General features: G+C 35.7%; 1 long non-coding RNA gene across 1 annotated transcript in view; it reads right to left on the bottom strand.

The window, feature by feature from the left end:
- Positions 1-10993, bottom strand: part of LOC138988640 (uncharacterized) — an 86059-nt gene extending 75066 nt beyond the window's left edge. The window contains exons 1-2 of the long non-coding RNA XR_011464911.1: positions 10868-10993; positions 6506-6620 (exon numbers count right to left, since the gene is read on the bottom strand). This is a non-coding gene — a long non-coding RNA (uncharacterized lncRNA). The remainder of the gene's footprint in view (positions 1-6505; positions 6621-10867) is intronic.
- Between the last annotated feature and the right edge of the window lie 1189 nt (positions 10994-12182).

Raw genomic sequence — 12182 nt, 5'->3', positions numbered from 1 at the left:
GGGTGGGTGGATAGACAGATAGCTATATTGTAAAGCAAATACAATAAAATGTTAATGATAGAATCTAAATGTGGATATACAGATATTTACTGTAAAAATTCTTTTAATTTTTCTGTATGTTTGAAAACTTTTTATAATATAATTCTGGAAAGGAAAAGAAAGCAGTATGCTTAAACATGAAAGCATGGAGGAAGTACAGTTATTTGTTACAGGTGGTTTAGAGTAAGAACATGAAAGCTGCCTGTTTAAAGATGAAAAATATGGTTAGTAAAGGAAAGTCAAAGAGTTGAGAAACCAGGACAAGGAAATGGAAAGTCTATCTACTTGAATCTATATGGATACTGAAATGATAAAATGTTTTTTGTATTTCTTGTAACAGGGTGTGACAGTGAACCAGTACTTAAGTATTCAAGAAATGAGAGAGACTGGTCTGTGTGTAGCTAACAGAAATAATAATGAGTGACACATTCTGAATGCAGGAGCTTCAGTGTTGAAGGCCTTTTGGAAAGAAGGAAAAGCAATATTCTGAATACAACAGAGAGAATAAAAATGGCCATTTATTTCTATTTCAGATTCAGAATCACAAGGGCCATAGGAGAAGAAAAAATAACCACTACCTGAGAGACATAAATTAAAAAAAAAAATGTAATAAGGCTATAACCAAATCTTGGTTAGAGCACGAAAGTAAAGGAAGTGCTTAATTAAGAGGCTGAAGATGTAGGATGTTTTCATAAGGACAAATCACAAGTTCCATAGGGCGATCTATAAGAATCTAGGAAATGAAATTGGGAATATGGGTAAAAAGTAGAATCAGATAAGGTTAAGCATAAGCCATATGGGACAGAGTCCCAGGGCTTCCTTCAGGGACTAGAATATACAAAAATCAAAGGTGTGGTAGGAATGGTCTTGGTGGTCTCAAGACCAACTGAGTTGATAAAGTTCTGAATGAAGGAAAGGAGTTGTAGGTATCTTTCCAAAAACATGCAGAAAGAGTAGATATTTAGTAGGCAGACAGATTAGGAAGGGATTTCTAAGCAGTAGGGACAGTTGAACAAGATTCAGACATTTGTAAGTTTGATGTTTCAGGGATTTCAAACAGTTGAACATATGTGGTATATTACAAGAGCAAAGGTAGGAGTTCTAAAAGTTAAAGCTGCTGAGAAAGGCAAGATAATATTTGCTATGTGGAAAGGGTTTCAAATGTATCCTGTAAATAGTGGGGAATTATTGAAAAATCATACAGAAGGAAGTGACATTGACATGATAACATATCCTGGTTACAAAGACTACTCTGGATTCAGGATAGAACTTGGATTGGATGGCATCATTCTAGAAACAGAAAGACCAGTTAAGAAACTGTTTCAAGGACAGGTGATGCACGATTAACACCTAAGCTAGAAATTGGCAGTAGGAATGGAGAAGCATGGAAAGAAATGAGACATGTTTAGGGACAAGGACCAACTGATGCAAAAAGTAAGATAAATCGAAAAATTCATGACAGTCTCAGGTTTCTGGGATGATCATGGAGCCCATAACTATTCAGGACAGCAAGTAATGAAAGTTGAGGACATAATGGAAGTCGAGAGGGCTTGGAATAAAGGAAATATTAGATTGCTTTTGTAACATGAGGTTGAATACAAATGTGAACTTGTATAATGATAATTTGGGTTTTAGAATCAGGGAATGAGTGTAGATTACTAAGTAGCTTTTATATATTGAACTAAAATTTGATCATTCCCTGCCTGTCTACTGCTAGCCCAAACATTACAGTCAAAGAATTCAAATTACCAGGAAGGAAACAAGGAAATCAAGAGAGGTTTACAGTCAAGAGAGGTTTACAAAGATTAATACATTGTAAGATGTTCTCATTTGAAAAACAAAATGTAGTATTCAAAATAGTAAAAATTGCAAATAGCTAGAAAAGAGTAGTTCTGATATATTATGTCAATATTACTGTTTTAGTAATACTTTTAAGAACCATAACTATAATCATGAGCCTATTACCAATATGTACCTTGATATACTTATGGAGTCAACAAAACTGGAAGCAGTCTTCATTTTCTTAGAATAGCTGCAGAGTTGAACTAACAAAACTTAATGTTATTTCAATACCTTTGTTTGCATTACCTTAGGAATTCACATGGCTCCCTTATTTTACAAGCAATGATGACCTAATTTTTTGGCTCTGGCATCAGAGGGGTCCTCTCCTGAAAACCTCAATGTTAAGCCAATGAAGAATGGACTTAAACTCTAGTAAATACACTAAATACACCTGACCATAGGAAACTATTGCTTAAATAAAAAATTAAGAACCATTTCATAAATGCATTTTTATTTTTGGTATCATATTATAATACATTTAGGATATAAAATTTCTCTGATCAGTGGATCCATGTAGAGATCATTTTTAAGAATATACAATCATATAACACTGAAATTGATTCCTACATTTTAAAATACTAATATTATGAGATTTTCTTGTGTTAAATAATAAAAGCTAAAATTTAAAGTTCTTTCCCTTCTTGAAAACTGAAAAATAAAGTCACATTTATTCCAAAGGGAAATGCATTTCTTTAATTTGCTATGGAAGCCGTCTTGCAAAAATTCCTAATTACAAGGTAAAGTCAATAAAACTATAGCTTTGGGCTTCTTTTTTTGGCACAAAAATATTTCTATAGATGAATAAGGCATAATTCTGCCAAGTTCATGAGTCCATTCTTCCCATTTCTGTTTAGATACAGCATTCTATGCTGGATGGACATAAAATCATTTAATGCTAGAAAATTGTCAAAATTCTAATCAAAGCTGACATTTTTTTAAACCACTTCTGTCACTATTTGGATTTGACATACTATTAGCAGTAGACACATTTAGCATTCTCACATAAAATACATTTCTTTTCAAACCTTTCCATGACTTTTAATCATCTAGCTTTTTTCTGCCTGTTCAAACTTGATCTGTCTCCACTGGAAGAACATCATTTATACTATTGCTCTTTTTGCCTCTATTGAATTTGCAACTGAGGTCGGGGAATTTATTTAATTATTAGTATTTCTTGTGTGTTAAGGACATATGCTAAATAAGACACAATCCTCTTTTGGTTACAAAAGATAAAACAACACAAAGGCAACTTTAAGAATTCTAGTGGCTTCCTTCATTTTTAGCACTGCATTAGTGCTGTTGACGGAGAAGGCAATGGCAACCCACTCCAGTACTCTTGCCTGGAAAATCCCATGGGCAGAGGAGCCTGGTAGGCTGCAGTCCATGGGGTCGTGAAGAGTCGGACACGACTGAGGGACTTCACTTTCACTTTTCACTTTCATGCATTGGAGAAGGAAATGGCAACCCACTCCAGTGTTCTTGCCTGGAGAATCCCAGGGACGGGGGAGCCTGGTGGGCTGCCATCTCTGGGGTCTCACAGAGTTGGACACGACTGAAGCGACTTAGCAGCAGCAGCAGCAGTGCTGTTGAAGCTTAACGTTGAAAATAAAGGATTTGTAACATGGCAGGCTGATGATGTTGTCAAGCAATTGTTATCCTTTCATCTAGGATTTCTGACAAGAGGTTATTATTCATGATTGTTTAAGGACTATTAGAATTAAGTCTTTTTATCATCCAAATAGTAAAAATTGGAGCAACTCCATTTAAAACTGAGCTCTATTCTGATAAAGATATACACAGCATTTCAATCAGCATATAATCAAACATAATCAACCATCTCCCAAAATCTGAAATAAATTAGGCCACCCCAGAATAAATTTGGTGGCTTCCCTGGTGGCTTAGAGAGTAAAGCGTCTGCCTGCAATGCAGGAGACCTGGGTTCAATCCCTGGGTCGGGAAGATCCCCTGGAGAAGGAAATGGCAACCCACTCCAGTATTGTTGCCTGGAAAATCCCATGGATGGAGGACCCTAGTAGGCTACAGTCCATGGGGTCACAAAGAGTCAGACACGACTGAGCAATGACACATGTTTCAGAATAAATTGAGGGCTGAGCACTTCAGCATTTTAAGGATTTTTTGCCTCCCACATATTTGTAAGTCTTGTGCAACTGACTCAGTGAAAGTAACCCTTGGATTCTCCAACTTTTTAAAAGCAATTATCTTCGATTTTTGGACTTTGCCTTTGATCTTGCCCTTCTCTTGATCCTAGGGCCTGTGTGGCCTCTGATATTCTTTTCTCTACCGCCCGTATTTTGCCCAGTCATCACTTCTAAAACTTCATAACAGAGCTTAGTTTCCTCTCTTGTTCCTTTTCTGTGGTCTAAAACACAATATTTTCTCCCTCTCTAGGTCTTTCTACACTGGTCCACTCTGGGAAATCAACAGCTTGATCAAAGAGCCATGTAACTACAGACTCCCCCAACAACCTGATTGGTTTGTGAATCCCCAGCTTAAGATAATCCATACCCCTCTGCCTACCTATCCTACTTTTCCCCCTAGGATTCTTATTCCTGTCACTTTGTTTTTCTCCTAGGACAAAAGAAAACTATTAAGGAGCAGTAACATTTCAATTTGCCTGAAGTGAGTCTATGAAAAGAGAGGAAGTAATTGAGTAGCCTTTACATAACTTCTGATAGCAATAGCAAACAATGGGATCTACCTCAACTTATTTCCTGACCATCTGGTCATCAATCGGTCTTATGATTAAGACCCCAGTGAAGGACTGAACTGAACTAAAGGCTTCCCTGGTGGTCCAGTGGTTAAGAATCCTCCTTGCAATGCAGGGGACACCAGATCCAGGAAGATCCCACATGCCACCGGGCAACGAAGCCCATGCCCCACAACGACCAAGCCCACACTCTGAAACTATTGAAGCCCGCCCACCCTAGAGCCTGTGCCCCATAACAAGAGAAGCCACAACAATGAAAAGCCCGCACACTACAACAAAGAGGAGCCCCCACTCGCCAACTAGAGAAAGCCTGCGTGTAGCAAGGAAAACCCGGTTCAGTCAAAATCAAATAAATAAATAAATATTTTAAAGAAAATGACCCCAATGAGGTAAATCTTTTCCCCCAAAACTGGTACTTGTTTTCTAAAACAAGCATTTAAAAAACCAAACGAACAAAATCCCAGAAAATTCTTTAGTCAATTTTTTGAGCATGCTGGGAAATCAATTCATTTTTAAAATTGAAAAAGTCTAGCAAGTATTTACTTTGTCTTTCCTATATGACTGTGCCCTAATATGATCAAATAATTCAAAAGGAAGTTTATTTTTATAGAAGTAAGAAAACTCCTAAATAAACTAACCATGAAATTAAAATACCGCCATTTTGGAGCCATTAGGAAATTAACTGAACTAATCAATGATTATAATAGCTACATTATGTCACAGGAGTCAAATATCCTTGCCTTCTTATGGAGGTACACATTATTGCAAATGAAGTATCTTTATTTTAAGAAAAATAAAAATTCTATTTATCTTCCAGATCTAAGTACCAAATTATAAGAAATATAAGAGTTAGAGGACAGATTAAATGATACTATGATATTTAGATGTGATTTTACTACTATAAAAAACACATTAAAATAATTTTAAAACTCAAAATATTCACAACATAAAATGTCTTGATCTTGTTGTTCAGAAGAGGTATAATTAATACTAACTCTGAGAGCATAAAAGAACATCTTAAATTAGGTGTAAATTCATTTGTTTACTTTTTTTCAGTGATTACATTCCTGTGCTCCTATTGTTCAATGTACCAAAATTATACATGAATTATATATATAATTTAATATATTTCACACAGTTTTCTACTTTTTACATCTGAAAGTAATATCAGATCGTGTTAGTCTCTCAAGGCTGGAAGATGAACATTCCTCTCCCCACTTTTTTTAACTTAATCTTTAATATTTTGAAAAAATACTTTGATGAACTGAAACTTTCAATGCCCTTCAGTTGTAGAACACAAAATATAAACATTCTTTTAAGGACAGATAAATATGTAAACAACAGGAAAAAATGATATGTTCACTATAAAAATTTTGAGAATATCTTCATTGACATGATGGCTTCAGGGAGGAGGAGCAAGCTAAGGTTGGTTCTCTGTTATCTTTGTATTAGTATTAGTTTGTATAGTTGGATGGCATCACTGACTCAATGGACATGAGTTTGAGCAAACTCTGGGAGATAGTGGAGGACAGAGGAACCTGGAGTACCACAGTCCTCAGGGTCACAAAGAGCTGAACATGATTTAGTGACTGAACAAAAGATATTTCTAAGCAACAAGACATATTTTATGTTATGAACTTTTAAAACATCAAAATTACTGTATTTCTCCCTGTATATTAACACTATAATCTTAGATTTTAACTCATGGCTTATCCCTAAAAAATGTGGCATCCATTTAGAATATAACCAAGGTTCTGCTTCCATCTTATTTTCTTCCATTTCTTTTCCATTTGCCTTACTGACTTTATAAATTTATCCTACAACAAATTGTATATTTGTAAACCTCAAAACAGTTCCACTTTGTGTGCAATTTCAAACTGTTTTCATTTGTCTTACCTTGAACCGAGGCAAGGTTTACTTTCATGTTACATTTCAAACTTCAGGGTCCGGGTCTCCCACTACACATTTGCAGAGGCTTTCAATTGTCCTGAGCCATCAGAGAGAGGGTTGCCTTTAAACGATATATTGGATAGAGATGTGAGACTGGCACAATCAAGTTTTAATTGAAACCTAATATTCCATAAGCTAAAGCTGGCTTTTGATCGACCCAGGGATCGAACTCGGGTCTCCCGCATTCCAGGCAGACACTTTAACCTCTGAGCCACCAGGGAAGCCCAATCAAGAAATAGTTTTTTGTAACTCTGGCAGAGGCTCTTAATTTCTCCAGCACATTCTCTTTTACCCCCATGTTTCTTTCAACTCTTTCTCTCCTCTGCCCATGCACTTTATTTAGCTTATGTAAGTAAGAAAACTAACCTTAGATGTGTATATCCTAAGATTTCTAAACTCTGCTTTGGCCGGTGGCTGTTATTTTTTTTACAAAAATTCTTTTCATTTGTTTGTTATTTTAATACTTTCTCTAGCCTTTATGCTCTACTCTTGAGTAGTTCTTGTCCTTTTGACTGGGAAGAGAAGAAGTTTTCAGGGTTCAGATGAAACTATTACAGGAGATTGAAAAAGGAGGTAGACACATATTAATACTATGTAATTTTCATGTTTTATAATATCCCACCACACTGCATTGAGTTCTTTTGGATAGATACTGATAGGTAATGTATGGGAAGAAAAGTGACAAATGGGTAGCTAAATCAAATGAAATTTCTTAAAAATGTGGTTACCATTATTATTATATCAGAGAAAATTAAGTTCACCCTCATGTTAAAAAAAAAAAATCCAAATTTAAGTGGCTCAAACACACAAATTTTGTCTTATAATTCTTTTCACTCAAGGAATAGCCCTATCTTGGGCCATGTCAGTTCAATGAAGTAATCAAGGACCCAAACTCCTCCAAATTTTGACTTCATCATTATTTTATGTAGCCTTCATTTATATGTTTTTAAATATTGCTGGAGTTCCTGCCATTATGTCAACATTATGTCAACATTCCAGTAAAGGAGACAGAGAAATAGGTACATTCACTTCAACATAAGCCATACAAACCACTTTTCATTTATGACCCTTTGGTCACAAATTGATAAGGTGGCTAGCCTATCTGTAAAGGAAGCTTAACAGAATCTATACTTAGGTGACTGAATATATTTTTAGTTTTCTAAGTTTAAAACATCAGTGATTCTTTTACAATATCAGATGAGGAAAAGAAGTTACAGAACAAACTCTCAGTCTCTGTCAGTTATTATGGAATTATCAATATAGGATATTGTACACTGAAAGATGTAGACAAACTGGAAAGTTCAGCAATCAAAACTTTAAAGGATTAAAAAGGCGAGACCAATTAGAGACAAGGTACAGAGAAAGGCAATATTGAGTAAAAAGTGGTTGATGGCTTAAGAACTAACTCAATATATGCTGAACACCTCAAGGATCTACCGTGATGTTTCATGGGACCAGATTTGGTCTTTTAGACAGGAGAAGCAGAAATATAAAGTAGGGCACACTACATTATCATTGATCAATGGATCTTTTAGATTAAGGAGAACATAATGATGGGAAGTAAAAAACTGCCACTGCTTCTTGCAAGAAGTGTGAGATGGACTTCTAAGGCGTTTGAGGTGGGGGAGAATTTGCTGTATCTTTTATCTTACAGAATTAAGATAATCTATGTGGAGCATTATTAGAGCACTACCCTAGTTTTAAAGGTGAGGATTCTGAGATTCAGGAAAGTGAACGCAGAGTTCTCAGGCACTGAGCTACTAAGTTTTAGTATTAGTACTAGACATATCATTCTGACTCCTATTTCATAGGCCTTAAATCTACTTAAATATTATCTTGGCAGGATATAATAAGTCATCAAATTTTAGCTTCTCAATGTTGAAAAAGTCTCAGCACAACAATTTAGAATTCTTATTTTCAGATCTATGTTAACATTGATTCAGAAGGGTGGTCTAACTATTGTCATTGTGTACTTTTACAAGGATTCATTTAATTCATTGCTCAATCTTTTTATTCGCCTTCAACTATTAATCATAGTTGGATATTAAGAAAGTCTGACTTTGAGTATTTCCAATTCAAAATATTTTGAACTTAACCTCAGTTTAATCCTGCACCTGTTATATAACTAAGTAGTCTATGTTAGCAGTCTGAATATTCTGCTTGATGGTGGAGAACGAAATAGTGAAAAAACAAAATATGGCGCCTGCTGACTCTGAACTGAAGTTTAGTATGGAGATAGATATTAAACAAGCACACTAATTGCCATATAATTTTAAAACTTATTTAGATGAATAACATGGCCCAAAGAAAACACATCATAAATAATTTCAACAAATATTTATTGAATGAATTTTAGGGCAAAAACCATATATGGTGACAGGACTGTGTGTGAAGTGAGACTGTAAAGATATATCAAATTGTCAAGGACGTTAAATAAATAGCAGGGTAGGTACTTATACAATGCATAACAAAATGTGTAGATAAAGTGAACCATTAAGTTTGTAAAATGGAGGAAGGACATGATTTTACTTATGTTTTGGGAAGAAATCTTCGACAATAGGGAAAGGATAACATGATTGGCTATAAAACAGAATCAGAAAGATCTGTTTATTGGCAACTGCAACTCTTCAGGTAAGAAATAATGAGGGCCTGAATCTAGGTATTGAAATAAGAGGTACAGGAATGATTTTGAAAAATATTTCATGGGTACTTATGGTTGAAATTGGTGATTAATAATCCTCTAAAATGTCAGGAGATTAGCAACCCACTCCAGTATTCTTGCCTGGAGAATTCCATGGACAGAGGAGCCTGGTGGGCTACACAGTCCATGAGGTCACAAAGAGTCAGACATGACTGAGTGACTAACACCTTCACTTTCACTTCCAAAGTGTCAGGAATATGAGAGATGAACATTAACCATATGTTTCTTGTTTGGATGACTAAGGTTATGCTAGTAAATAATACAAAACAAAGAACAAGCATTGTAAAGGATTTAAGGAAAGACAAAATAGCTCCTGATATTGGAGACCTGTTCTGAAACACACAGGTAGGCTTCGGTGTTACTACAAGTCCTTATGATGCTAACAGTTAAACCATGGTGTTCTGCTCTTGGACATAAACAACCTCAGCAAAGATGAACATCAAACACAAATAACTCTGTAACCATGACTAAATAACACAAAAAGATGATTATTGGGAAATCCACAAAATACCAAATATTTCCCTCCCTCAGCTAAAATAAGTAACTGTTACTCCTTTACCAATTATAGCTTTATTCTCACTCTATCCAGCCCTCTGACACAAAAATTTTATTGAGATACTCAGTCATAGATTTGTTCTTTTTTTCTGGCAGCACCCAGTCTAGAGCTAGCCTCTACTTCCTTCGGTCCTCTTCAAAATTACTCAAATTATATTAAAATCTTACAAGATCTAACATACTCTTTGTGAGACATCCTCTTTCACTATGTTTTGCATTTTCCCTTGCTGTAACCAGTAATACATTTAACTCATTTAACTGTAAGTGTATGTTGGTAGTCTTTGGCTTCACCTCATTGCTAATATCAGACTATGTAAACTTCTGGGTATGTAAGAGACAGTTGAAAATTCAGTCTTGGATTTCAGATTAAAGGAAAGACTGGATACATATATTGGAAAGTTATCAACTTTTATGCTAATATTTCTGAAACTCATATATACAGTTCTAGTAGCTTTGGTAAACGCACGGTGATCTACACTTCAATGAGATTGGAAAAGATTAGTCTCAACATGGTTGAGAGGCTTATTATTTCAGAATTACAGGATTTAGCTTACATTATCAATGTTATTTTACATTATAAATCATATAGAAAATTCTAAATGTATTTGAATATAGACCATTTTTCTAGCTAGACCTAATGCTGTGAAATATTGTGTAGAACATTACTTGGGAAATGTTTCAAAAGAAAGGTGAAACATTGGGGGCAGATGATATTCCTCAAAGAGTAAACATACACCAAAAAAGGAGAAAAAAAAAACCAAGAATATAATGTTTCAAAACATAACCATTATTAAAATTTATGTAAATTTATTATGAAATAAACTGTATTAGCAACAAAGGTAATAGATACTCAAAACTCAACCTTTTCTATTTTTTTTAATTACATCATGCTATTATTTATGTTTTTTATCTTCTGTTTGACCTGTATGGTGGACAGTGAAGATTTTAAAAGAGAATTAAAATGTTTTAATTTATAAGGTAATACATAGTTTGTATGGAAACACACCTACTCCTTTTAAAAAGATACATATTAAATACAGTAGAGTACTTACCTACCAGGGTAGAGGGTGGAAATAGGAGTGGAAGCTGAAACTCCAATACTTTGGCCAACTGATGCGAAGAGCTGACTCATTTGAAAAGATCCTGATGCTGGAAAAGATTGAGGGCAGGAGGAGAAGGGGATGACAGAGGTTGAGATGGTTGGATGGCATCACCGACTCAATGGACATGGGTTTGGGTAGACTCCGGGAGTTGGTGATGGACAGGCAGGACTGGTGTGCAAAGAGTTGAACACGACTGAGCGACTGAACTGAAAGTAAATACATAACTCAAATAAGAAAGAAATTTTGTCCTGACCGATGATGAAAATGTATACAAACTGAGGAATATGACTAACCCATTTCTAAGATGACCCCAATTTCTGAGGGGAAAATTGCGTTAGAGTTAAGTAGTGCAGAAATAGGAGAGTGAAAAAGCTGGCTTGAAACTCAACATTAAAAAAACGAAAACCATGCCATCCAGTCCCATCACTTTGTGGCAAATACTACAGATTGGGAAGAAGTGGAAGCAGTGACAAATTTTTATTTTCTTGGGCTCCAAAATCACTGTGGACAGTGACTGCAGCCATGAAATTAAAAGATGCTTGCTCCTTGGAAAGAAAGCTATGACAAACCTAGACAGCGTATTCAAAAGTAGAAACATACACATTACATATAAAATAGATAGCCAATGGGAATTTGCTGTATGATGCAAGGAGCTCAAACTTGGTGCTCTGTGACAACCTAGGGTGGGAGCTGGGAGGGAGGTTCAAGACAGAGGGTATATATGTATACCTATGGCTGATTCATGTTGATGTATGGCAAAAACCAACACAATCTTGTAAAGCAATTATCCTCCAATTAAAAATAAATAAAATGTTTTAACAAGAAACAAAAAAAGCAGAGAGTCATTTTGCCAACGAAGGTTAGTATACTTAAAGTTATGGTTTTTCCAGTAGTCATGTACAGATGTGAGAGCTGGGCCATAAAGAGGGCTGAATGCTGAAGAATTGATGTTTTTTAACTGTGGTGCTGGAGAAGCCTCTTGGGAATCTCTCAGAGAGCAGGGAGATCAAACCAGTCAATCCTAAAGGATTGGAATATTCATTGGAAGTACTGATGCTGAGGTTGAAGCTCCCATACTTCGTCCACCTGATGCAACAGCCGACTCACTGGAAAAGACCCTGATACTGGGAAAGATTGGGGGCAGGAGGAAAAGGATGTGACAGAGGATGAGATGGTTGGATGGCATCACTGACTCAATGGACCTGAGTTTGAGCAAACTCCAGGAGATAGTGAAGGACAGGGAAGTCTGGTGTGCTGCAGGCCA

Source organism: Bos mutus, chromosome 7 (assembly GCF_027580195.1).
Source record: "Bos mutus isolate GX-2022 chromosome 7, NWIPB_WYAK_1.1, whole genome shotgun sequence".
Classification (NCBI taxonomy): domain Eukaryota; kingdom Metazoa; phylum Chordata; class Mammalia; order Artiodactyla; family Bovidae; genus Bos; species Bos mutus.
This window is presented reverse-complemented; position numbering and strand designations above follow the sequence as displayed.